The 26,583-nt window shown below is 37.9% G+C and overlaps 1 long non-coding RNA gene across 3 annotated transcripts in view; it reads left to right on the top strand.

Moving 5' to 3' along the window:
* Positions 1-25,899, top strand: part of LOC116184058 (uncharacterized) — a 232,749-nt gene extending 206,850 nt beyond the window's left edge. For all 3 annotated transcript variants that reach the window (XR_014957823.1, XR_014957825.1, XR_014957824.1), the window contains 5 exons: positions 65-134; positions 2,702-2,769; positions 4,089-8,932; positions 9,304-14,787; positions 14,996-25,899. This is a non-coding gene — a long non-coding RNA (uncharacterized LOC116184058). The remainder of the gene's footprint in view (positions 1-64; positions 135-2,701; positions 2,770-4,088; positions 8,933-9,303; positions 14,788-14,995) is intronic.
* The last annotated feature ends 684 nt before the right edge of the window (positions 25,900-26,583 follow it).

Consider the following 26,583-nt stretch of genomic DNA (forward strand, 5'->3'; position numbering starts at 1 on the left):
CAACATTTACTCGCACACCTTTTTAAAGAGGCAGAGTTTCTCATTGCTTTTTGTGTCTTTCAAGGAAGTTGAAATGCATCCTGAAATTTACTTTGTCCAGAGGTCTGGAAAAGCCTCTTCCTTCATAAATGCAGGTAGATATTTTTTGTGGTTTAACCATTGTGGTATATTATTAATATAATGAGGTGGGATCATCCTCACTGAATTGTGGTAATTTTCCTTCTGGTATCTAGGATAAAGACAATTCAGCATATTATATATTTCTGTACTCTTTAACATAATATCATGGTCACATTGCAGGAGCAGAAAAATTAAATTCAAAATAATTTATTGCATGTTCTATTCAGAGAGGGTATTTGGGAAAAAATTCCTGAGATCCTCTTGAGGAATCCCACCTATGTAGCAAGGGGAAAACATTAAACAGTGAAACATTTTTAGTGTTGCTCATTTCTATACATGTTGTATACATCTGATAATTTCCCAGCTGTGTGGCTCTGAAAAGTTTATCTGATCATAGTTTGATCAAAAGTGATAAAATCCAGCTAAGATATTAACAGGCACTTTAGGATATTTGGCCCAAAACCTAAACCTTGAGCAAGCATACCACAGTTCACCATACTCAGAAGAGCACTGAATGCTGATATTCTTGCCTGTATGTCTGTGGCAATGTCTGTGACTACCAGCAAATGCTTATTGTTTAAAAGAGAAACTCATTTCACTGCAGTGTAGAAGTGCCTTTACATTTGTCACCATCAGATGTTAAACTGAGAAAAAGCAGACTGATAGATAGGGGTGCATGTGCAAAGACTGATTCTCTATGATTTTTTTCCATCTGAAAAGTGATATTTTTTTTCTCTCATCCTCTATGCTCTAGTAAAGATGTTCTTTGATCTCTTAGTACAGCAGTTCATTTAAAGTCTGATATACAGTCAGATATTCTATTAGATACAAGATCTTTAACTATTTGTCTTACTTTGTGTGTAATTTGCTTTGGAACTCTTAGCCCAATAAATAGTAAATGATACTGACTTTCACAGCCTTGTATTTTTATTCTCTAAGATACCATATATAATGTTCTCAAACAATGCTTAACTCTGAGAGGGTAGGGATTAAACACTGCTACATGACTAATTTACTGCCTTACAACATAAAAAGCAAAGCTTGGAGAGAAAGGCCTCATATGAGGCTGCATAAAGCAGAGCAATAGTATCATGTAGTGGTACTTAATAATGGCACTGGCATTTTGTTAGCATCTCTACAAGAAAAAAATTGTTCTTAGAAAAGGATAATCTACAGTCAAATCTGATTGAAGTCAAAAGAAACATTGGCTGATTTCTTTGAAAGATGCCCGTCTGTCCCTGAATTTGACTGTACACAATACATCCTGCAACAACGAGTCAGATTGTCAAGGCCAGAACCAGGTGCCTATGTTACTTGTATCCTTCTACATCAGTCATACTGTAGGGAGCAGACAATTAATTCTGGAGCAAAATTGAAAGTCAGAGGCAGAGTGTGAAAGAACAGAATGACAATAATAAAGTGCCCCTGCCTCACATTAATCTCCCTCACTTCAGGGCTGTCAGAGGCGGCCTGGCGGTGACTAATGCCAAGCTTTGCATACAGTGGTCACAGACATGAGCAGCATGCTCCCGTTACAGCATCCGCGATTCGCTTTGTTGAGTTTTTGACTCCTGCGGAATCATTGAAAAAACATCGCCGCTGGTCAGAGGGAGCAGGACGAAGTTCCTTCATCATACACCTATTGATCGATGGGCAGCATTCCCGGGCTTGGCTCAGAAGGAAGGGAGAGGGAAGAAAAAAAAAAAGGAGAAAGAAAAAGAAAAAAGGAATCCTGACAAATGCAGGGAGATTAAACTAACTTTCTGAAGGGATGAGCTCAGCAGATAAGGATTAATAAGTTTATCTTTGAGTAAGTGCATATAATGCGCAAGTCCAAGCGTCAGGACAAAATGAACTTACACCTCTATAGACACACTAATCCATTAACATTGCAAAAGACTTTGGTGCACATTTGGGAATTGCGTTGCATTGATTTTATTGTCATCTTTTTGCACAAATAGTAAATAGGGTAACATTTAAGGAACAGTGTAATTATTCCCAAAAAGCAAGACATCAACGTAAACTTTATTGTTGTAGACCAGACATTTTGACAGGAATGCTGTAATATCCCAGAGGTGTCACTAGGTTACTGAAAAGGTTAAAAATTGGTGCATTGTGTCGGAGAAGAAAGGCAGTAACAACAAACAGCATTCAAAAAATCACAGGCACTTCTGTAAGAAAGTGGAAATGTGTCATGTAACAACACAGAGCTTCTGTAAGTGGATTGCTGCACCGAGGAAGAAAGTGAAACACACCTAATGAAAATGCTTCCTCCACTGCCAGCATTTCAAGGCTCACTCTCATTATTGAGGTTGCAAAAACAACTTTCCTCTCAGGTTCCTCCTTTTATTGTATCCGAACCCCACACATGCTCTATTGTGAAGTTTGAAAGGGCTGTGCCTGAAAATTTCATTTCTCTTCTCTAGTAGTCATGGGAGAAAATTCCCACTCAAGACTTTATTTGCCAAACTCTGCGGTTTTTTCCTTGCTAGCCCTGTATCCTAAATCAGGAAGACAATGGTATTTTTTACAGAGTGCTATTTGACAATGAGAAAAGTATTTTTTTTGTCTTGTGTTATAGTTGACCAGTGGAGCAGCATTCATTAGAATCTGAATGAGAAGAGAGAAGGGGATATATGGCAATTTATGGTATGTAACCAAAAGCAACATGTTTTATGTTTAAGTATATTGTTTAGCATTCTAGAAGACTAGGAAAGAAGCACATAGGTCCCCTTGTATACTGAATATAGTATGTCATTGAGTCAGGATTAAAATGTATTTACAGTGACATTTTGAGCATTGTACAGTGTCAAGAACTGTGGAGTTTGATTTCTTTTTCTAAGCAAATTTATTTCCATTATTAGCTCTCAAATCCTAGTTCTGACTTTGAACATTTTCTTAGCATTTCCAATAGTTTTTTCAAGCCACTCATCTAGATGTGTAATTGTGTTTACTTCAAGAAGGAAATAGGAAGTGTAGAAAATGTCTGTCATCAAGGCATCACTATGGTTTGAATTTGGGAACCTAAACACCACTCCTCAGTGCTTGTTTGTGCCAAGGGAGGAAGTCTGCTACCTGGCAGCAGTGACTTTTACCTACACTTGGATTAGCCCTTTCATGTGCTGCAGAACATATTTTACAAGCATTATACAAAAGCATAAGATTAAATATGCATATGGTATGTGCCAGACATTTCCAAGAGTACTGATATGAATACACTTAACAGTATGTCAGTCCCTCACCTTTGGGCTCCATTTCCATGTTACTCTAAATTCTAGGGATTTTATGCCCAAAGCAGTTTATGGCAGGGGTGGTGTTTTGGGAGGCTGGTGAAGGCACCTTCCATTTGTGCAGTCCCTGGACGTTCTCATTCAGGCTCCTGCTGGCAGAAAGGAGCTTTTGGTTTTACACACACAACACCACTCCTTCCTTCCCTAGTGAGTTTAGACCTAACTTTTTCAATCTGCTCATGGATAGTCTTCTGGTCCATTGGCAATGAAATCCCAGGGCTGATTTCAGCTAGAGACCTGTCACTGATAAGTGGGATTATGGCATTCCCTGCTTTATAGCCAGTGCCTTTGGAGTTTTTCAAATGAGGTGGGGATGTGTTTTCCAGACCTCTCTAAGGTGTGTATGCAGCATGGTGGCTCTACTGGTTCTTGGAGGAACCACAGCTAGGAGCTGTCACTTGAAATGCACTGCTCTAAAGTTTTGAATAAATAATTGGTGTGTGAATCCTGCATCCTCAGCTGACCTAGATGTGGTAGATCTAATTATGTCAAGGCTGCACTTGTAAATGCTGCTTTTTTTTGCCCTTTTTTTTTTTTTTTGTCAATGTATTTATTCTATTTCTTTTTGATTGACCAGGGCAGAAAAAGTGATTTTGCCAGGTTTTTCTGTGTTTTTATAGGGTTGCAAGGTGTCTGATCCTTTCTCTTCTAACAGAAAATCTTGGTTTTATTTTACAGAAACTATGAACAACTTATGTAAAAATGGAAAAACAGCTCTTCAGTTTTCAAGAAAATCAGCACTGTTGTACAAAAGACAATGAATGAATCCTTTTTTCTGCATCCTCGTAAAATATGTGAGCTCTGCTGACCTCAAATCCCTCTCAGTTTAGGAAACTGTGAAAAACTTCCTAAACTTCCCACTGAAGCTGTACCAACTCGCAGAATGATACAGAGCTCTTTTGGCTACTGATGGGGCATACTGCTGATTCCATGTCCATAAAATCTGGAAAGAATTCAGGGCACACAGACTGGTTTCCCTTCAGCCAAGATGGAAAAGCCTGAATTCATTTCTCCAGATTGGAAGATTAAGAGGTGCTTAGCTGCCCAGATTGCATCCCCAATTCTATGCACAAAATTGGCCCTTACTACATTTATATACTTTTGAAACAGAGAGAAATTAATGCAGTCTCTAAAATATTGTCTGTTAGGGATACAATAGAAGTTCTATACAATTTGGGAAATTAACACATTTGGAAATGAGTATGACATACTAATCATAAAACAAATTCAGGAAAAGTTGTATTCCTTCAGTGAGTATTCTCACTTGCCATTCACATCCAGCTCATATAGGCACTATTTTGGTACAATCCATAAAAAGCAGGAGCACTTCTCCATAGTGGCGAAGTCCATATCTGAGACATGGATGATGTTATTTCTTCAAGTGGTGCCTACTCACAATGGCCTGTTCACTGTTATGTTTCTATGGTGAATTTTTTTCTGGTTCCAGGAAAATTTGAGCCCCTTTACACATTGCCAGCTTTTAAAGGAAAGGCAAAACTTCCCCTTAGGTGTAATTAATATGTTTTTATTACTTGTGGTACAAATAAGGGGGGTGTCCCATGATGTTAATGGAAACAGGGAGTTCTCTTAACTCTGCTTCAACCACTTGTAGAGGTTTTCTCCTCCAGCCCTCCATTGTGATTTTTCAGGCAGCAGTGACCACAGTATCCATCTGTGTTGGATTTTAATGAGAGAGCAATGAAGAATACAGAAAAAACCCCTGAATTAATAAAAAATTGATCAGGTGTCAGTTCTTAGGATAATTCAGGTGGAGAGGGACCTCAGAAGGTCACCTCAGTCAGTCTCCAGCTCAAGCTGTTCTGTCAGTGTTTGTAAGACTTCTTATTTCAGCACTCTAAAGTTCTGAACCTGGTTCTAACTCTACATTCACTGAAGCTGTTGGGATCTGGGTCCATTTTAGTAGTTAGCATTTCTTAAATATCTGTCCAATCTGCCTGTGAAGGTTGCATTCAATTCCCTGTAACCTTTGAAGAGTTTTTATTTGGTATAGATACAGCAAAGACAGACTTGTCTTCTCACTCAGCTCTGAAAGCTTTCATTTTGTTTGACAACATTTATACTGAGCTTGGCTCATTCTCTCACAAGGAGAAAGTATGCAAACTTTACATAGAAGTGGGCAGAAAATTTGGCTACACTTGTTTGCTATAGCAAACACCAACTCACAGAAAGGCAAACATTATACTGATTTTGTTCAAACTTGGAGAAAACATGTCTGGTGCCCAGTATGGAATTTTGGATCAAAATGACAAAGGAAAATGCAGAAGCAACTGCAGTTTGAGACCTAGAGTATTTATACGGATGCTGCCTATTTGCATTTCTCATTTGTTTTATTGTTTACGCCCACCCTCTCTCTCAGCCCTATGAATCATACTTTCTCCAGGTGTAATTCTTTTGAAATGTCAAATTCTTTGTGGCTTGGAAGAGAAAAAAAAAAAAAAACCTCATCATTTCCATCCATACCACATCTAGATGTGAAACCTCATCTTTCATGGGCTGAAATTCTGCTTCCAGAGAAGCAGCATGTGGCTGGGCTGGTTTGATGACCCTGTGCCATCCCTGGAATACAGTGGAGGAGACTGCTTAGAACATTTTGTGCCACTCTGGAGTGAATTCCTGAGCCAGGCTCTGCTCTGACACATTTCCATCCATCCCCTGCAATGCATGTGGCAGCAGTATTCCATCTGTTTCTAATGAGGCATAGCGGGGGAGGAAATCTTATGCATAAACATCTCCCACATCACTTATGATTCCATTGAAGAACTTCTCTGCAACAGTATTTGTTTGTGACAAAGATTTTTAGCTATTTGTTTATTTTAATACCTGTGGATGTCAAAGACAAGAGATTAGCCAGTTCCTAAACCTGGCAAATTCCTTGGGTGAAATTTTTCCTCTGTTTTGAGAGCCAATTCCAGCACAAATTCTTGTTATAAAGGTCTTGCCTATATTTTCCAAAGTATAGATAATAATTTTGCATGTACCTGTTCTATTTTAGGGGTGAGGCAGTTGTAGCTAGATTTAACTCTAAACAAAGAGCAAACTGTTCTTTATTTAGCTTCAGTTATAAACATGTTATAGCAAAATATAAATGGAGAGTGAAACAAAGAAACGAAAACTTCCACTTTGCAGAAGCATTCTTTTAAAATGTACATTTCTTTGTAGGGAAGAGCACTGCAATGATTTTTTTTTTAGAGACAAATAGTTTACTGTGATGTGTATGAAATAGAATTTTGATAGACAGAATAAGCTGCAATCCAGTTCTAAACTATAGATTTTCAAGCAGATTGATGCAACAAATTGTTAGCAAATAGCAGTTTGCAATTTGATGCTAATTAGACATAAGGCAAATATGTGCCATGACAAATTAGCAGCAAACCATACTGAAAAGGATTAGCAAGAGCTGGCACAGAGACTGCTCGATTTTGCATACTTCCTTGTCTTAGTCTAGGAGGCCTGAGCCAGTTTTCCTTCTCTGTAAATAAGAAACCAGAGCAGAGATCACAGGCATGCTAGAATGCCTTTAATTGCATATTTGAAATGTTTTAACTCTCTCTTAATCCCATGGAGGCTTTTCTCCATACCACCAGCTTTATTATCCTGGGAGATGATCAAGTACTTTATCCATTTAATATTATAACTAAATACATTATGAGGTAAGTAACTCACAGGGTTATTTACTTTAGTAAGTCTATTGTACGTATAGATTCAAGAAAAAGCCCCATTCTTATTCAAAACACCTTTGCTTAATGTCCTGAAAACGTGTTTTTCAGCAGATTTAATTATTCATTTCCTTAATAAATTAATTTTTTCTAGAGGATTATCACATTTCTTTATTGATGTGCACAATGCCATTGTAGTAGTTAGTGCAGATCAAACTCATCACCTTATCCAGATGAGATAATGCAGTTGTGTTTTCAAACCAGAGAGAAGCAGGGGGTGGTTTTTAAGTCAGTTCTTCAGACTTATGCCTGAATACCAGCACACCTGTAAGTATGACTTTAGAACTAAAGCAAAAACTACTCTTGAATCTTTGAAGGGTGATGTAATTTCACTAGGATCAAGAATGCTAAAGAAAAATCAAAGTAAAAATACCTGTTTGTTAAATTTAAGCAGCTTATTCTTTATGTGCCTATTTTTTTTGTTTGCTTTTTTAAAATTAAGAGTAATTCTGAGGTAAACCATCACATTCCCCAAGCTTTCTACTCATATTTGCTGGTGTGTACTTCAGTTTGGCTATGTAAAATGACATGTTTATACTTCAAGGAATCATTGGGTTGATCAGAGGTTCTTCAGTACAGTTCCTCATTCAAATCTGACTTTCTAGGGCATACAAGACATTTGACTTACTAGGCTGATGGTTGTTGTCTAAAATTATATATATATTACATTCCCAGCATTTCTATGTCTATATATGGATCAAAAAGATTGTTAGAAATAGTTCAAAGGTGCTAAAACATTATGTAGTTAGATGTAAACACACATTTCTGTTACCAAAATAAATGAAGTGGGAAAATAAAAGCATATTATGCATAAAATATTGTTCTTTCATAAGTCTTAGAAAGAATTCCTCAGACAATTTAAACCACAATCAGTAACAAGTTTTGCCACATCACTGTCTTCCCACACAAACAGTATGATAATACACTATTAATGATTTACAAAAAGGTGATGAAAGTAGTTGTGCTGTTTAAAAAGAAAAAAGTGAGAACTCCAGGCTTTCCCTGCAATTTCTGAAGGGATCTCTATATTATTCACATGAAAATCACTGTCCTGTAAAAGCTTCTGTGTGCACTGAGGCCTGGAAAAGATGTTTCTAGTGTTGCCAGGCTGTCTCACTCAGTGTTTGCCTGCTCCCTTTTGCCAATGTTTTTGCCACATCACATCAGAAATTTGGGCAATGATCTTTATGCTGGTGCAAAATCTTAGAAAAGTGAATTGACTTCCCTCTGGGCACAAAGCTTTATTTCCTTTTTGTTGTCCCTGCACAGACTAATGGTGAATTCTTGGTAAGCAGTTATTTTTCTGTATTGAAAGAGTGTAGCGAGCCATCAGCAGGCAAATGTAGGCTGAAAATTGTAATAGTTAAAAGGGATGTTGTTAAAAATTTTAGGATTACATGCAGTGTATAAATAGTTGTAATTTCCAAAGGGCAAATCATTTCTAGTCAAGCCTTTCCACATGGTATCTTCCTTGACAAAAGCATCACACATTTTCTGCCCATAATGTTTCTCCCAAACACCCCCACTGCTCAGTTCAATGACAGCTTTCCTGGCAGTGCCTGAGCAGATTTTACATTTTCCTGTAGATGCAGTGTCAGCCCAGATAGTGCCTGGGAGAGCTTTGCTGCTCGTGGCTGCCGTGGCAAATCTTTGTGCTGCAGGACAGATGTTCTGCACCGTGCAGGGGATCTGGGCCATGCAGCACCCACGGACTTGGAGCAAGTTGGATGTTGGGGATCTCCACTGGCCACAGCCACCTCCCAGTTCCAGGCCTTGTCACCAGCTGTAAGTAGGGTGTTGCATTGGTTTTTTTGGGATTGGGCTTGAATTCTTCTCTTCTGGATTCTCCCACGTGGCTTTTGGGGAATACAAAGCAGTTGTGAGTTTTTTGAATGTAGATTTTTTTTTTATAGATAAGAAGAAAAAGATAAAAATCATGGGGCAGGAAATAAATACTTGATGAAAATGAAACCTACATAAATTTCTTAAATGGCGCAACACAAACACGCAAAAAGCCCCCAGAATAAGGGAAGCAGTGATTTTGTGGGTTTGTAGAGATTATTTCATTTGGCTTTGGAAAAGATAGGAGATGTTAAGTTAGAGCAAATTCATCCTGATAAAGCACACATTTTTTGACAAATGTATTATCTCTTTAGATCATGGGATTAATAAGATACATTGTCCTCAGGAAAATATGTGCACTCATGGAGAACCTCATTGATGTTGCTGCAGAGAGGCGAGTTCAAAAGGCCAGATATTACAAACAGCTTTTTGAGGCCATGAAGAAAATTTTTTACTTGAAACCATAGAAGTTCGCATTTGTATCACTTATAGTGGGCAGCTGTACATTTACCTAAGTTATGTGCATGTTTATTTGTGTAAAGATACATATGCATGAAAAATGCAGATGTGCTACAAATTTGACCTTCCAGGTCCTGTTTGTTTCTGTTGCACCTGGGGATGGGAATCAGAGGATGGTTGTGGCTGGAAGGGATCTCTGAAGATCATTGAGTCCATCCCCCTGCCAAGGCAGGGTCACCTGCAGCAGGTGACACAGGACCATGTCCAGGTGGGTTTGGGGCATCTCCAGAGAGGGGGACTCCCCAAACTCCCTGAGCAGCTGGCCCAGTGCTCTGCCAGCCTCGGAGTAAATGCTGATGTGTGCTTAACTGTGCTAAGAATAACTTTGACAGTTTTACTTAAAAATCATTTAGGTTATTCTTATCAATATTATTAGTATTTACAATGGAGATGGTATGATAGAATCTGGCACTTCTCCCAGACATTAAAATATTTAAGGTTGCCTCGGGATTATGGAATGCTCATAATAATCATGAAACATTTATTGTCTTTATCTGCATATCTTTATCTGCATCAATGAATAAAAACAGGAGAATCTTTAAAAAAAAAACCAAAATATTATCCTGCTGTAATTTGTAGTTGCTTTCTTTTATCTGTTTAAGATGCTTGAATTCACTTTGTTAGTAAATTTCTCTTGACAAGCACACCTATTTATTATTACTAAGCATCCTTTTTAGGAATGTCTGAAATGACACATGTATTGTTTTAAATAAGATCATAGAGTTAATTTTTAACCACACAAGCAATGTAGTAAGAATGGAGTGAACAAAGCATAATTAATAGTTTTATGCCATTCGTCAGGATCATTTTATTTGCTGCCAGCATATGCCAAATAAAAATATTTTTACTTCAATTAAAATTTTTAAACAAGATTAAACTTGTTGTCATTTAAATCATAGAACATATATGCTTGTAGGTATTGTGTGCATTCCTGAATGCATGTCTTTAAGCAAGGAAATGTCACTGGGACAGGAGAGGTGTGTGAAAACTTCACCACTCTGCAGAGGAGAAGGAAACTGCTGTTTCTGCATTCCCCTACTTACAGTGGCACAACTTCCCTCTGGTCTCAAATACATATTTCATTCTCCCCTGGAAAAAGAAGTGAAAGAAATAACTCTTACAACCCTTAAAAGAAATAGCACTGCATCTATATTTTGTGTTTTATAGAAAAAATTATTATGCCACAGTATATTAGGTGCACGAGGAAAAAATTTTATAATTCTCTGTGTGTGCTTTTTTCTTCTTGCTTAGGGCTTTATTATTATTATTGTTATTATTGTTGTTGTTATTATTACTATTATTATTACTATTAATATTAATTTGGGTGGGGTTTTTTTTAGAAAAAAATTACATAATGTTTCACTGTATTATTGCTGCCTCACTAGACAGGATCTTATCACTGCCAGAGACTCAGCTGTCTTGCTGAGTTACTGTCACAGCAAAGGATATTTTAAACACCAAAGACCTGTTTCATCCTGAATTTGTGGCTGGTCAGAGTTTGAGTTTGGGTAACAGTGCCACCTCAGCAGTTTGAAACCAAGAGCATGACCTAGAGGAAATAAAGTAGTACATATTGTCAAACTCCTGCTTAGTAAAACACTTAAGTGCCTATTTAACTTTAAACATGCCTGAACCATATTAATTCCTTATTAATTGCTGATTTGTTAATTTTAGTGGATTTACTCTAAATGGAAGACTCAAGAAATGAAAAGCCCCCATAGGATGACAGGACTGAGGAAGATCCATACTGAATATCTGAGCTAATTCCCCTGAGGGCTCACAGCTCCCTGTTTACTTAGGCACACACCAACATGCAGATTTCCTGTCTTGTGTACTGCAGAGCATGGGGGAAATCCCAGATTATTTGCTACCAGGTTGGTACCTTTGATGTGATACTGTGCAGAACCATCCAAAAACAATTAATGCCCCGAATGAGGCCACACCAATCCCACTCTAATGGGGCTGTCTCAGTGCAAAGCTTCACCGTGGTTCATCAACAGTGCTGGTAATGCTACCAAAGATTGCAATGTTATTAAGGGTTTGGAACAGAGATTGTGTTGCTTAATTCTGAAACTGATGGTTGGATAGCAGCAGATAGGAGGGTCTTCTGCAAATGCATGGTATTTTCAAATGAGCTTAAATAACTGAATGGGACTGAGCCACAGAGCAGCATTGTAGATGGTAGATATGCAGTGAGGCCTTCAACTTCCACTTTTCTAACTGTCAATTTAGCTTTTGGTTTTTGTTCCATTTCTAGAACAGAAAATCTTCATCAGTTTCTGAATTTAGGTTCAGCAGAAATGGGGAGAAAAGATATCTGGATTTAAAACACTAGCAACATAAATAACAATTTAAAAATACTTCTAAGAGGGCACATATAGTAAGAATGGGGAAATCACCATAAATTATACCTCTCAGGTTACTAGAAATATTTTTACTTGCTGAGGAAATGACAGTTACAGAAAAAAAAACAGCTTAATGAAATGCATTTGTACCCTTGGAAAAACAACAGAGAAAGGAGAACTGGCCAGTGTTCAGCACAGGTACAAATTAAAAGGGCTCTCAGAGATGCAGGATTAACAGTGATGTAGTCAGTATATTTATTGGATTTATTTGCATTGTAAAGACTCAACTGAATGTGTGTATGGAATGCAAAATAAAAGGCAAAAATATATATGACAACAATTTTTGCTTAGTCAAGTCCACATCAACCTTGAGGAATTCTGGAGATGTAACTGATTTAGACAATTAGGGAGCCAAAATCCAAATATACTCAGTTTTGACAAATTTCCTGCAATGCAATTTTTGTAGAATTATTTGTAGTATTCATAACCATTGACTGAATTCTAAATTAGCTACAATGACTTGATAGAAAGGACTTCAGTGCAATTCAGATCTTACTGAAGTCTGGGAGTTTTGCCTTTCCTTGCAGTGGGGATGGAGTTTCCCCATGATCATCATTACTGCAGACAGCTCAATAGAAAAGGCTGCTCAGTTCACAGCGGTGGTCTGAGCAGCCAGCAAAATGGTTGGGTGAATAAAGAATGGCTTGGAAAATAATACTGCAAATATTATGATACCTATCAGTGATATCCTCTTGCCTTGAATACACTGCTGAATTCATACCCTTCTGCTTGAAAATTTACATCATAAACAGAAAGAGTAAAGTAATAGTAATAAAAAGTGTCCAGAAGCATAGAGAATTTTATGTGCAAAGAGTAAAAATAGAGGGGCTTATGCTAAGTGAATGAGAAGATAAGCAAGGTTTTGAGAAGATAAGGTTTTGTAGGAAAGGAATGATTTACACAAGGTAAATCTGATTTCTTTCTTGGCTTTGTCCCATACTGCAAACAGAGAAGTGTGCCAACAAATTGAAAATTGATAAGGAGGAGGTTTTGATGGTATGCAGGATAGGGCTTAGAGCTAAAGAAAGTCTTTGGAGTGAAAAGTGTGGCAGGATTAGAAAACAAAACTGGACATCCATGTTTGTAAGGCAGGTCTCAGAGATGCAGTGCAATAAAGTAGGAAAGCACGAGGCAATACTAATCATTTGACAAGATTTTCTGTCTCCCATTAGGATAGTGATGATTTTGGTGGTTTTTTGTTGTTGTTGTTGTTGTTGTTTTTTGTTCTCCACAAATCCTGGAGCCTGTTTGCCACAGGCAACGGGCTGGGATACTGAATTAAGCCACACACATGCGTGATTTGTGTGACTTTTCTCTCCAGCACCTGGGGCTGTCACGGGGGTGCAGTTTTGGGGGAGGGAGTTGGGCTGCTCAGAGTGTCACAGGCTGGCTCTGCCCTCCTGCTCTCCAGAGCTGAGGAGCTCTGGGGAAGTCTTCTGCTGAAGGACAATTCTCTTCTCCCCATCAGAGTCTCAGGGAATCTTTAGCCTTTGATGGAAAGTAGGATTTACATTTACATATTTGTCTTTTGTCTTGGGACAATAAACAAAGTCCTAAAGTAAAGACTGCAGACTCTTCTGGTAGATAGCTTCAGTCTCTAAATGTCCTATTTCAGCTTTTCTAGTAAAACACATTCTGACTTGATGAATGCTTGTGCCACACAATGTAGTACGAGTGGATTCATAACATCCAGATGTTGTCAGTGTGTAAGTTTGGGGTTTTTTAATATTTTTTCAATGAGAGTTTCTGCCTTTTTTTCTTCTTTTTTTTTTTTTTTTTTTTTCTGCAGTACAGTTTTGTATAAAAACCAGTAGAAACAACTTAGAATAGCTAGAAATGCTTAGTGATTAGGGTGGTGCACAGCTGAAGCATTACCAGTGGAGTTGCTTGCTCACTGATTTGTTGCCAGGTAGCCAGCCAATTAGCAGTGCTGGTTATTATTTACTTTTCATGCTATATATCACTAAAATTGTGCTGTTGATTTATCATTTATATTGTTGTATTGTCAGCATAATTTATTCAGATCATGCTGAGATACCTGGGAAATTAAGTAATAAAGAGAATGGCATAGAATGTGTCTGTATTCAGAGGTATTTACTTTGCTTTTAATGAGAATGCATGTTCAGGTAAAACATAGATCATTTAGCTATTAAATTGTTTTTTAAATAAACCTGTTAAAAGTTTGTTTTCTATAAATAAAAAGGCTTGGCTTCAATTCTAATCTGTTTTTTACCATTAAATAAGAAATTTTTACAGATTATGTTGAATAGCAGACCAAGTAATTGTGCCAACTTAGTTGATTCATGATTTGCAGGAAGCTGTACTAGTTGAGGTATTACTGAGGTATCCATTGTTCTTTGATATTGCTTCAATTTTTTTTTGCAAATACAAACATAGATTTTTTTAATTGAAAATCCTTCCTAATTGCTTGAATTATTTAAAAAAAAAAAGAAAATTGAAAGCCAGTATTTTACACGAAATTATTATTTTGTATTCATTCAGCTGATTAGAAAAGGTTGCTGTACAATGAAGGTCACTTTAGAATGCTTTGACTTTTGAATGCTTTTTTTTTTCCTTAGCTGGGACAAGAACTTGTCAGAGGTATATGTACAGCTTCATATTTTCTCTTCCTGTTTATTTCTTTTAAAATCTTTTGACTGACAAATGGATCTGTGTGTGTGTGCAGGTGGTTGGATCTAGCCAAGAATGGTTCTCTCCTGAGTGCTCCACACAGGAAGAAGGGCCTGGTGCTTCCAGTGGGTGGATGGACTTTTCCATGATGACAATGGCATTTCTTTCTAAACTCGTGAAGATTAAGTTCCAAATGAGGCAATAATTCAAAGCAAAGTGGAAGAGGATATTATTTTCCTGAAGGTATTAGAACCCCCTTAACTTTTTCAATTGCCTTTGCCTTTAGTTTCTGTTTTCACTGGTAGCTCTAACACACCAGTAGAACCACACAAAACCCACTCTAGTCAGTCTTGATAGGAATATTTTGAACAGCTCTATTGCCTCCAGAACTTGAAATTTTTGCCAGTCTTGTGTCACGATTTTGAGTTTTCACAACACTTCTCCTTTGCAGTGACTCTCTTGGTTATGGTCAGACCTGAGAACCCAAAAGCCCAAGGAGCAAACGTAAGTAATCCCTGAGCAACCATTTAATTTTCTGTTTACTAACTTTTAATTGATTGTCTTTGCATGTGTGTGGTATAAAGGAATTTTTAGGTGTCTTCAGGAATCAAGGGGGAGAAGTTTCTGTCAAAGGACAGAATCCTGAAAATGGTGGTTTTTTTGTTAAAGTATCTCTGATAATCCCCTATATGATTATATGTATATTGATACAAGGTTGAGGTCAGGTTGCATGATGGTATGAATGAAAAATGTCAAGGAAAAAATGACTACTGAGCTGGAAACCTTGCAGTAACAAGGCTCAGAACAATTTGGATCATCCTTTGTGTTTACAGTTAAGAAGTGTGAAGGGAAATTTAAATGATACCCATCTTTCATTGCTTGCAGTAGGAGACACTTATTCTTTTGCAATCTTGTATAGCAGAAGCACAGCACTTGCTGTAGGTAAAAGTGTTTTCAGAGGCTGAAATAATGGAAATACTATGGTTTGTGTGTTAAATTTTCTTAAATGGTAGAAGGTATGTGCATTCAGCTGGATTACCTAGAGGCTGAATAACTTTGTAAATTAAGACCCAGCAGACCTCTAGTGAAATGTTTATTGTATTTCTAAAAAAGGATACCTCATTTACTTATTTTGACAACCAAAGGTTAGTTTCAGTTGGAAGTTATTAATGAAATATGAGAGCACTTAAGTCATATTTTATGAAAATATTGAAATCTGAACTTGAGACAGGCAGCATTGCATGATAAAACTTTTGGAGCCTATTTGTCTGTGTGCAGAAGATGGAAAAACTTTATTTTTGCCATGAGATGTGTGAGTCAGCTGGGAGTAAGTGCCACTCCACTCTGCAGGTTTACTGGGTGTCTGCTATGAGGATTTCAGGAGGACAGCAGGTTTTCTGCTTTCCACATTTCTTCTGAAACCTCTGCATGTCATTACACAGCTGAAACAGAATACAGGATGGGCTGTAGGAAGATGTAGCATTATTCCATCTGTAAGAGAAAAAAAGTCACTTAACTTGCTCTTAGCTGTGTTATTTGAGATTCACAGGATCTCTCTTCACTTGAATGATAAATGTCGAATTCCCACAGAACCCACCCCTTATTCTCTTTAAATATAATGGCAAACATTTGTCCGTGGCAATTAGTGGTTTTTGTACTTTAATTTTATATTGGTGAAATTCAAGTGCTTTATTTTAATTTTATTTACTACAAAAGTCAATTGCTTAATCAAAAGCTGATTCCTTTAAGCAGAAAATTTGCTTCCCCAAATTCCAGACATTTTAGTGTTTATTCTTTTGAACTTGGATAATGCATGTTCTACATCTTAAACTTCCATAGTCTGTCTCAGGATTTCATTAACATTAGTTGGAATATTAGCATGTTTCTGAATTTGTGTGCTCCTCTGTGTTGCTTCTATTGCCAAGCAATATTGCATTGCTCCCAGTTTTCTCAGCTGCCATGGAGAGTCCGAATGCTCCTTGGAGTATCCCTAGCACTGATGGACAAATTTCAGTAACTCTGGATGGACCCTATCTGACAATCTGACATTCAGCTAAGATGGTCCTGTGTCTTTAAAAAGGGCTTAAAACCCTTTTGAATTATGAAATCAAATTAACAGTTGACAGAATGTATAATGTTGAACTTTTGCCAGTTTCATCTTCACTTTCCTCTCCAGGAAAAGCCAGTTCTGTACAGAGCAGATCTTTTGCAGTCATACACTCTGGTTTATCAATGAGTTGATTTATATTAAATCTGGGTTGTTTGCCCAAATTTTCTGTACTGTGTCAAGAGATAGGATAAAAGCAGAGAAAATACTGAGAAATATCCAGTTGCCTTTTAATTCCTTTATTTCCTTTTAATAGTATTTTCTTTGCATAGTTCTTGACACATGAGTTTTACTGACTTTATTCTCCTGATCATGTTGCTTTAAGCCTACAGATTCTGGTGAAAAATACTCATTTGGAATGCAAGAGTCCAACTAGAAGTTTATTTTGTACTGAAATAAGAACTACTAAGGAGGTCATCAGAGCAACTGCATGAAGGAGAACTGTCCTTTTATAAGCAGATTTGAGAAAGAGAGGTGTCAGGTAGGATTCATGAGAGAGATGAATAGAGGAGAGGAAATTTAAAAGGAAAGTTTGCAGATTACAGAAGAAAGCAGATAGGATGATAAGAAAGATGAATTTCTTTGGGTGGAGATCATGGTTTTCCCATGATTTATAGAGTTTTTCAGAATTCAAAGTAAAGCTGTGCTGACTCGGGGCTGTCAATATTGAGATGTCTCTTGAATCCAAACCAGGAAGGCTTATGAGGCTCTGGTACAAAGTAGAACTTTAGCATGCCCCATCCCCACCTACCCTCCCTTCCCATTCTGAATATGCCTGGAGAATTCAAAAGGTTTCAAGTTAAATCATTATTTTACAACCGATCACATAATGAAATCAAAGCTGAAGGAGAGTTTATCCTGTCCCTGACTTCTTTTCCTTTACCAGGATGATTCAAGCCTGGATTTCTTAGACAAGACAGAACAGTAGTTCATGCCTCTTCCCTTTATGCTCCCAGCACTGCTGGCTCATACTTTCCTGTGCAAAATCCTTCCCTTGGATGTACATCCAGGACACTGTGTGCTGTACTAAAGCAGATCTGTTTTGCTGAGGCTGAAATCTTAGGTCAAGAAGCCTTTGGGGGAGAAGAAATTTCATATTTCACTCTATAGTTTCTTAGGGAAAAAAAATTGGCATTAAATATTGCTCTCTAGCTGATTTTATTGCTTCCATTGCCTTCTACTCTTTCCTATTCTTTCTTTGACAAGTGTGAAACAAGTCAGACAGAGTTTTAGGAGCAGCTCAGGCATGTCTGGCTCAGTTGCCAAATTCTAATGTACATAGCCACTCAGTAACCAAAGCTGCTGTTGACAGGCAGTAGTCTGAGCTCTTCCCTCAGAAAGCCATGGAGCCCTAATGTCAAATCATTACTGCATCTGTGGAGATCAGGGTGGGGGTGTCCCAGTGTTTGCAGGGTGGGTCTTAATGGTTCTCTGAGGGTAAATGTCAGAATAAGGTGAAATGTCTGCTTAAAGTTGCCACTCTGAACCAGATGTTTAATCACTTAATACCTTAGCCATTTATATTTGCAGTACTCTGGAAATACTGAAAAGCATAGAACAATAAATGGAGGGTTAAATTAGGAAACAGTGTATTATTTTGTGTCCTAGGTAGATTTATCTCTATCATTTTGTTCTCTTTCCAAGAGGAAGTGGAAACTGGGCAAAGAAAGATTAATGGTCACCAGGCAGGGAAGCAGTGATTGGAGTGATGTTGCATGTGTTATGTTGGTCCCAGTTATTTCATTCAATAGCAGGCTTTAGTTATATACCTGCATTTGGAGAAATTTTCAATTTGTCATTTTTTGTGACAAGGTGAAAGTTGCTCATTTAGATAAACCCAAATCATCTTTATCTGGATAATTCTGCTTCCTGTTTAATTTCCAAAGACAAATCAGAGGTTGTCTTTGAGGATGATGTGAGTCGTACCTGGTGATTTTACATTATTTTGTACTTGGTTGTTTTTTACCATAGGTGAAGAGAAAGCCAGGGTAGGGGTGTGTGGATCTTGGCTTCATTAACTTGCCTTACCTGGGAACTCTGATTATTATGATTTTGATTTTAATTGTGAGTATTTGCTGCACAGTCCAGTTGCTTCACAGTTCACTGTTAGTCCTTCTGCCCTCTTCTCACAGAAGATGTTAAGGGATGAAAAATGGGATTTTGTCACCATTCATTAAAATCCTTATCCTATCCTTCAGCTTCTTTAAAATCATGCTTTCCCTTAAGTCTCCTGGTTGTAAGAAAATCACTACTAAAGCAGTGCCTGCACTAGATTATTTCATTAGTGCTACTAGATGCTGCTACTCCTTAGCTTAGCAGCCTCCTCCTTCACTGGGGATGGTCAAACTATTTCCTTCCAAAACGTAGTGAACATATATCTGCTCTGTGCTTGGAGATATAAACTGGTTTCCTTGAATAACTGAGAGCTGTATGTTTGATAAGTAAATGTTGACCCACCTCCTTCTTAATTGATGATTTGTCTTCTGGCTTTGTCAGCTCTGGAAGCCTTGTGTTCAGGATCAGAGTTAAATTAAAAAACTTGACATATGAATAATATTTCTGCTTAAAATTAAATACTTTACCTCACATGGCTGCTAACCAGCTTCAGAAAGTAACAAACACAATGCTACCCATTGGTTTCAAAAATCACATGCTAATCTGGATATTTGGTCCCACTGGGTGAAGATCAAATGAACAATATTATCCTTCTGCACTCTGCCACACGTGCCCTGTGCACACAATCCAGAGGGAAGGTGTAAATAGACAGTGTTTAGGATCTGTGAATTGTTAGCTTATTCTGCCAAGCAGGCTGATGTGCTCAGGGTATAAACAGATCAGTCTCCACTTGGTCTTCTGCACCTCGTGCTATTTGACATCACCATAAATTCATATTGTATTTTTATGGAAGCTGTAGAAAAGAAATGGCACAGCTTTGCCAGCCTTGGCACAATTTTATTTTGCATTGACTGTAATCTATTTTTTTCTTACACTGCTGTAGTTCTGGGACTCCTTTTATCATTTTGGTATTTAAGCCACTCTTGCACAATATGATTTTTTTTTTTTTTTTTTTTTTTTTTGTTAAAGCATCAGTGGTCTTTTTATTTACCTGTGAAGGAGAAAATGACTGTGTTACCACATGTGTTTGATTCTGCTACAGGGTCTCTGTCAAATTTTGTCACTGCAGAATTTGGGAAAAACCCTCATAATAAAAGTAATCTTTAAATTCTGCGGGTTTTCCTAACAAGTACTTGTGCTATAAAACCTGTTACAGAAAGAGTTTAGTTTTTGTAGTTTTCTGTATTAATGTATCCTTCAGGAAAAGAGTATCTCCACATCTCTTAATGGTGTGATAGCTTTCAAATATGTTGTTGTCTGAACCCTTGATTAAACCAAATGGTGCTGATTGCAGCAGGGTGGCTGAATGTGGGCAGAAGTGGCTATTGCAGCCTGCTCACTAAGAAGTCATTTATCAAAGTTTTATCTGATTTCAGAGGCATTAGGTTTATCAGTCACAGTTTATAAATGGCATGTCATCAGCATCAAACCAGAGCAATGCCCTGCTCAAGTGCTGCTGTAGAGCAAGTGTAAACATCCCCTGCAGATGCACTGTGTCCTCACTCTAGGAGCTGTGTCATGCACCACATTGCAACCTTTAGCTTTTTGCTTAGTTCTGGAATTGCTTGGATGTTGTTGTGTTGGTGATCAGATTTTGATTTCTCCCTCTCACCCTAAAAATGTTAACAGTTGAACTCTCGATGATGAAAGCAAAGGCATTTGGTGCAATGTGTAGAAATATGCAGTGGAATGTGTTGAAATAGACAGCTGGAAAAGTTGTAGGTGTTGGGGCCAGCAGGTGATTAAACCATTTGACATTCAAGTACAAAAGGGAGGTAGTTTTATTAAACCTATACATCCATTTGAGTCTAAATTAACCTTGGTGTTCTTTTAACCATCCTAAGGAGAAAAAGTGCTAAACCCCAGCTAGACAGACACCCTGACTGCTCACTTGGTTTTTGGGGTATGTTTTCAACATTTCAGCACTCAGTTCTGTATTTGCAAACTTAAGATCCAAATTGTTTATTAATGGTGAGAAGATTGTTTCAGACCCTTGAAAGCATATACAACTTCTTTAAGTGATTGCAAAGGTAAATCTTATTGTCTGGGGAAATGATTCTGCACAGCTATTTCTTTTATTGCTGTGCTGAATGTGAAGGCATTACTCACTTTAATAAATCCTACTGTATCTCTCAGTCTGTGTAGGCTGATATAAATATCTCCAGTTATGTCATATTACCACCTTTGTACAGCTAATGTTACATTCTTGATGACTGGTGGCTGATAAATGCAAAACCTCATTTGGTTTGTGAGTGATTGAATGCTAACACTGTTTAGATTTCTTAATATACTTGTATTAGCATGAATAAGTAATGAGCATGCCAGGCTTTTTTGAATATTTGATTGTATCTTTATAATGGATTTGTGTCTCTCTCTTTGTGCTAATGTCATTGTAACTTTGTTGGTGTCATAACTCCAAGCCCTAGCAATCGATCTTTATCAGAATATCTTAAGTCAATTACCCTCTCATGGCCAAATTACTGTGTCATAATACTTTTCTTATAAAAGTATTCTGCATATTGCATTTAGGATACAAATAGGTACTAATTCTATCTGCAGTATATTCCTCATTTCCTCATTGTGGCTCCTGTGAGCATATCGACCTGTCCTGGCTCTAGAAGCACATATGTGCATACATGAAACATTAAAGCTGCTCCTACTTCTACTCTTTATTAATAGACTGGCTGACCCTCACTACTCAAATTCAGCCATCTCTCATGTGCCCTAGACTTCTGCTGCTTCTAAAGGAATTAAGCCCTTATGTTTGCTGTTTCTTGGAAATCATCATTTTGGATAATGACTATTGTAGAGAGAAAATATTAGTTTGCCAGGGACTTCTAGTTATTCCATTACCCTAAAAAAACTTGCACCTACAGTGGATTTTCTTTCATCTTCTTTTGTTTGCTGATTGACACATTTAACAAGTAAGAGATTTGGAAGAAAGGCTATTTTGTTAGCTTATTAGTGCTTCCCAAATATACATTGTTATTTCTATGAAAACGTACCTCAAGAGAAGACTGCTGGACCAGTGATTCTGGCACAGACCAGGGATTATCTAGGCATGCACTGTTCTGTCTCAGTGCTTCTGAATTTATGCTTCTGTTCTGAGGTCCCAAACAGTATTTTTGGTTATGGAAAATTCAAGACCTGTTCTGTGGGCTTTGGTTCATGACAGACTTAAAACACTGCTGCTTCATGTCAGATGTTGGATCTATACTTTCACTGTTACTATAGTATAGCTGAAACACAGACCCAGCTGCTGTGTTTAATTACTGGGTTTTATCAGCAGAACCAGTGTGAGCTGGAATATGGGACTACCAGAGGTGGATCTGCCCCTATTCTTTTCTTTAACATCAGCAAACCAAAATGCTTCCCATTTTTTAGGATGTATTAATCAAAATCCACTAATAATAATGTAAAGCAAACTAGCTCTGTAACAAGGCGCAAACAGAACTGCTGAATGAGGGAAATCCTCCACAAAATGGGATTAAAATAAATTACTCCTGCCTGCCAGAGACTGGTGAAGAGATAGTCTCCTATTTTGCTTTTCAGTCCATTGGCTTAGAGGCTTCTGGAGAAACCAAACTTCACAGAGTCTCTCTGATTTCTAGAAAATTTCTTTTTTACTCAGCTCTTCAGGTTGGATCCATGATGTTGCCAGACACTTTATTTTTTTCTGGAAATTTCCAGTCTGGCTTCTGCTATAATCTGTCCCCAGTGTCCTGCTCTGGCTGTCTCTGGGCTGGCAGGGCTGGAGCTCAGCTCTCCAAGGGCAGGACAAGCTTCCTGCTTTGCTTCTGCACAGAGCTCAATCCAAGCACATAAAGATTTGGAACAGGGCAATCACACATTCTTCCTTTGCTACCCACCCACAGAACATCCCAAACCAGCTGTTTGCAGTCCTCGGATGGTAAACTGGGAGGAAACACATCAGGTTCTTCTCTTTGTCACTAACTGTCACCTTTCAGGATGGGCACAGCACCTTGGTCTGCCTTGTGTCTCAAAAAGAGAGTATAGAAGGTTAAGAACAGTGAATTTTAATATTTTACGTACTGTAATGCAGGAGAGTGTTGTGATTAACAAATGAGAACCTGAGAAAATGGCCTTCATGCCACAAAATTTTGTCTATCTCCAATGAAGAAAGTAAAAATGTTTCCTCAGGGTTTCCTCCTTATATTCCAGAAAGAATTTATGAGCATGCTTTCTGGGAGAAGTCCATGAAGGTACATCTCTGTTTTTCTGCAGACTTAAAACATGTGCTATCAAGGTGTGCCAAGATAAGCCCATGGGACTGTTACAAAAATCCATAATGAAAACATCTGGAAACACCTCAGACTTCCACAGACTTGTCAGTGATTAATCCAAAGATGGAACTTCAGAAAAAAAAGGTGAGCCTTCCTTGCCTGGTTTTTTTTTGGTTTTGTTTTTTTTTTGAACTCCCACTCCACTTTCCCTTCAGCTTGCAGCCTGTATTCCATGCTTGCATTCACACTCTGCAGCATTCCTTCTTGCACACCATTTGTTCAGGCCTGTTTCCCATGAATTTTTATTCCATGTACTTATGTCCCATGTTTCAGACACAAGCAGCATGGCCTCTGGATCGGCAACAGCTCACATGGAGTTTTACAGATCTTGTCCTGTTAGAACAAGCCATATATTTCATAGTTTACAGAGTTATGTGGGAGAATCAGAAGGGTCACATCTCCCTCTGTTTTTCCACAGAAGAAAATGAATGTGGTATAGTTCATATTGATGCCAAGTACATAATCATATTTCCCTCCTACTTAGGAAACCTTAGCCTCAAAATTTTATGGTAGATGAGCAGATGCATTGCATGGGATGTTTTCCAGGTTCCTTTTTAAAAATCTGAGTCACTCAGCGTTTGCCATGCAAAGTCCTTTACTCTGTAACAACGTTTCTGGACCATTTGAATGTGCACCAGGAAACATGCTGAGCAAATTACTAGATTGAATTGCTATTCAATTTTTAGTAAAGTTTGTCATTCAAGCTAACAAAGTGACAAGGGTGCCAAAAGAAAAAAAAAAAATCTAAAAGTAAGGCCTATATTTGTACTTACTTTTGAAAAAAAGTCTTGCATTTTTGCTTAATGGAATATGCCCAACCCTGCCCTATGTGATGGCATTGTGTGGATCAGTTCTGGTGATTTGAGTCCATAAACCTGCTCCTTTGAAAGAGTGATAAATGAAATTGAGCTAGTGGAGGGTTTCAGAGCATTCCTAATTGTTCAAAATTTCAGTATCAATGCAACTTTTCTGCAATGCTCTGTATTTGCTGTGTTGAGCATCTCTGCATTATGCAGGATGAATTCTGAGGATCCCTTTCTTTCTATGTTCTTTCCTTTTCTTTCACAGTACTATGCAGAGATATCAGTGGGTGTTGTTCAGGCATGCAGGGTCAGCCCTCAGGCCCTCATCTTTGAGGAGTTATGTTGCCAGGAATATCCTGAGGTTTACTTTTTTTGACTCTTGTCTCCTTACTACAGTTTACCATGCAAATACTTCTCCATGAATGATGATTACAGTGTTGATAAGGTTGTGTTCCATTAATTCTCTGAAGATTTCAGTGAAGTTCTCTCTGGTGAAAAATAATTCATTTTGTTAACTTTAGAGAAAGAATTTCAGAACACTTTCTAAGAATATGTTTCTGGTGAACTGTGTTTGTATGAATTTTGGGAACAAAACATTATTGAGAATGGTGCATGGCTTTAAATAGCATGATAAGCTTAGAGATCACAAGAAGACTTATGAAATCAAGAGTTTTACAGTGTTCATATACCTATAACTGTCCTTGCACATCTGTTTTGTGTTTTTGTATTTTCCCAGCACTTTCTGGGCCACAATTCCAATTGTGGTTTTATTAAGTGAGGTAGAAAGAGATTGCTCTAGGTGCAGGTGAAAGCAACATCTGGCTTGCTAATGTTATGATTGTCAGAGAATGAGGACAGCTTTTATCTCTGATTGTAATGTTATGACTCTTGTCTTGCTGAAATGAAGAAAAAGGAAAAAAAAGTATTTTCTTTGAGGTACTTTGTCTATGACTTTAGGAGCATATGCCCTTACAAAAATTATTTTTGAATACCTTCTTAAATGCTAGTAACCCAAAGATACAAACTTCAGCAATAGGAAAGAAAACATAATTTCTTAAGAAATGGATAGAATTTTCATCTATGCTATTTGAATGCTTTTCTTCAATGGAAGATTGAGAGTGGCATTTTTCAAAAGAAGGCTTAACAGTGATCAGCAGCTGAGCAGGAGGAGCTGCTGTGCCTGGTAAAAATCAGCCCAGAACCTCATGCTCACTGCTGCTCCTCAGCCTGGCACAGAGCACCAGCACTGCAGTCACACAGCCAGAGCTCTTTCTTGCTCTTCAAGGATTTCTCTTTAGTGTTTGGTTTCATTCTGATTGCTAGCTGTCCCATCTGATGAGGAAAATGCTACCTGCTTTTCTAGAGAATTCCTTCCAGTGATGTGCCTTCTCTTGGGGCATGAGACAATCTGTATCCAGGAGGCTGAGGGATGATAAACATTGGAGTTAGGTAGTCCTGGATTCCTGGCTCTGCAGCAGCCTATTCTGTGAGGTTTCCTTTAATTCCCAGCCCAGCTATAGGCTAGAAATCATATACTCTTTTGTTAGATACCTTTTAATTTTTTTCTTTAATAAACAGTGCTATGCTTGTCAAGCTTTTTTGAGAATTGTCAAGATGTTGTATTTCCCTCTGTTGGAACACTATTTAATTCAGTAGTATGAGATGTGTTAAGTTTGAAATTTAGTGTCTGTTTTCCATAGGAGCTTATGGATTTATATGTTGTAAACTTCTCTGGGTGAGCAAGACTTTTTTGTCAAGTTCCTTGGCAGAGTGGTTTCTCCTATGTTTCCTGCTTGAAAATTCCTTCTTCTTTTGATCCGAAAGACCATTATCAGTTCTTTTTTTTCCTCCCATGATTTGAAAGTGAGTTAGGGGAAGTTAATTAACTTTTCCATATTTAAAGGTTTTTAAAATATGTTTAGCTCCTGGAAGAAGTTTATATTAAAATAGAGTATTGCACGGAAAAGCCACCTACAGATATTAGTTCTCTGGTAAAAGACACAATAAAGGAGGCAGTGACTTTGTCTTTCTTGATGGGGATATATACTAGGCATTTCCATGGTGATTAGTGTTTTATAAATGTCAGAGATAAATGGTCACAAGAAACTGCTGTAAACAGCAAGTGTTGAAATAAAGGCTTTAAAAATTTTTCCCAGTTTCCCCTTGTGATTCACTCCCAGTGAAACTGCAACTTGTGGACATACCTGACCAATCTAAACAGCTCATCTATAGAGCTGGTATTATGTTCTGACCACCTGACACTTCTCTATTTTCACTAATTAAAACTATGTCTCACTGTACAGTGGTTCAATCTTGGCATCACTCATTATCAACATGCACTCTCCATTTGGGGCAGAAAGTCACAAGTAGTCCCCAGGTCATGGGAGTGGTAAATGCCCCCTGGCAGTCGGTGGAGCCCTGCTGGAAGGCAGAGCCTGGCACTGCCACTGTCACTGCAGTGCTGGTGTCAGCTGGCAGGTCACCTGCGAGAGCAGAGTTGCAGTGATGATGTTGTTGGGACCATTGTGTAATGTAAAATTTGTTTTACTTACAAGACCCAAACTCTATAAAATTGATCAAATCCCAGACTGAACCTCATCCCCAGGCATTTTTTGTGTTTGTATCTGAAGTCTGTGGTACTTGGGAAGGGAAGGTGGTGCCAGTCTGGCTCCAAGCACTTTCTCTCCTAAAGAGGTGGAAATGGAGCCAG

Source organism: Lonchura striata, chromosome 11, assembly GCF_050655825.1.
Source record: "Lonchura striata isolate lonStrDom1 chromosome 11, ASM5065582v1, whole genome shotgun sequence".
NCBI classification, from domain to species: Eukaryota; Metazoa; Chordata; class Aves; order Passeriformes; family Estrildidae; genus Lonchura; species Lonchura striata.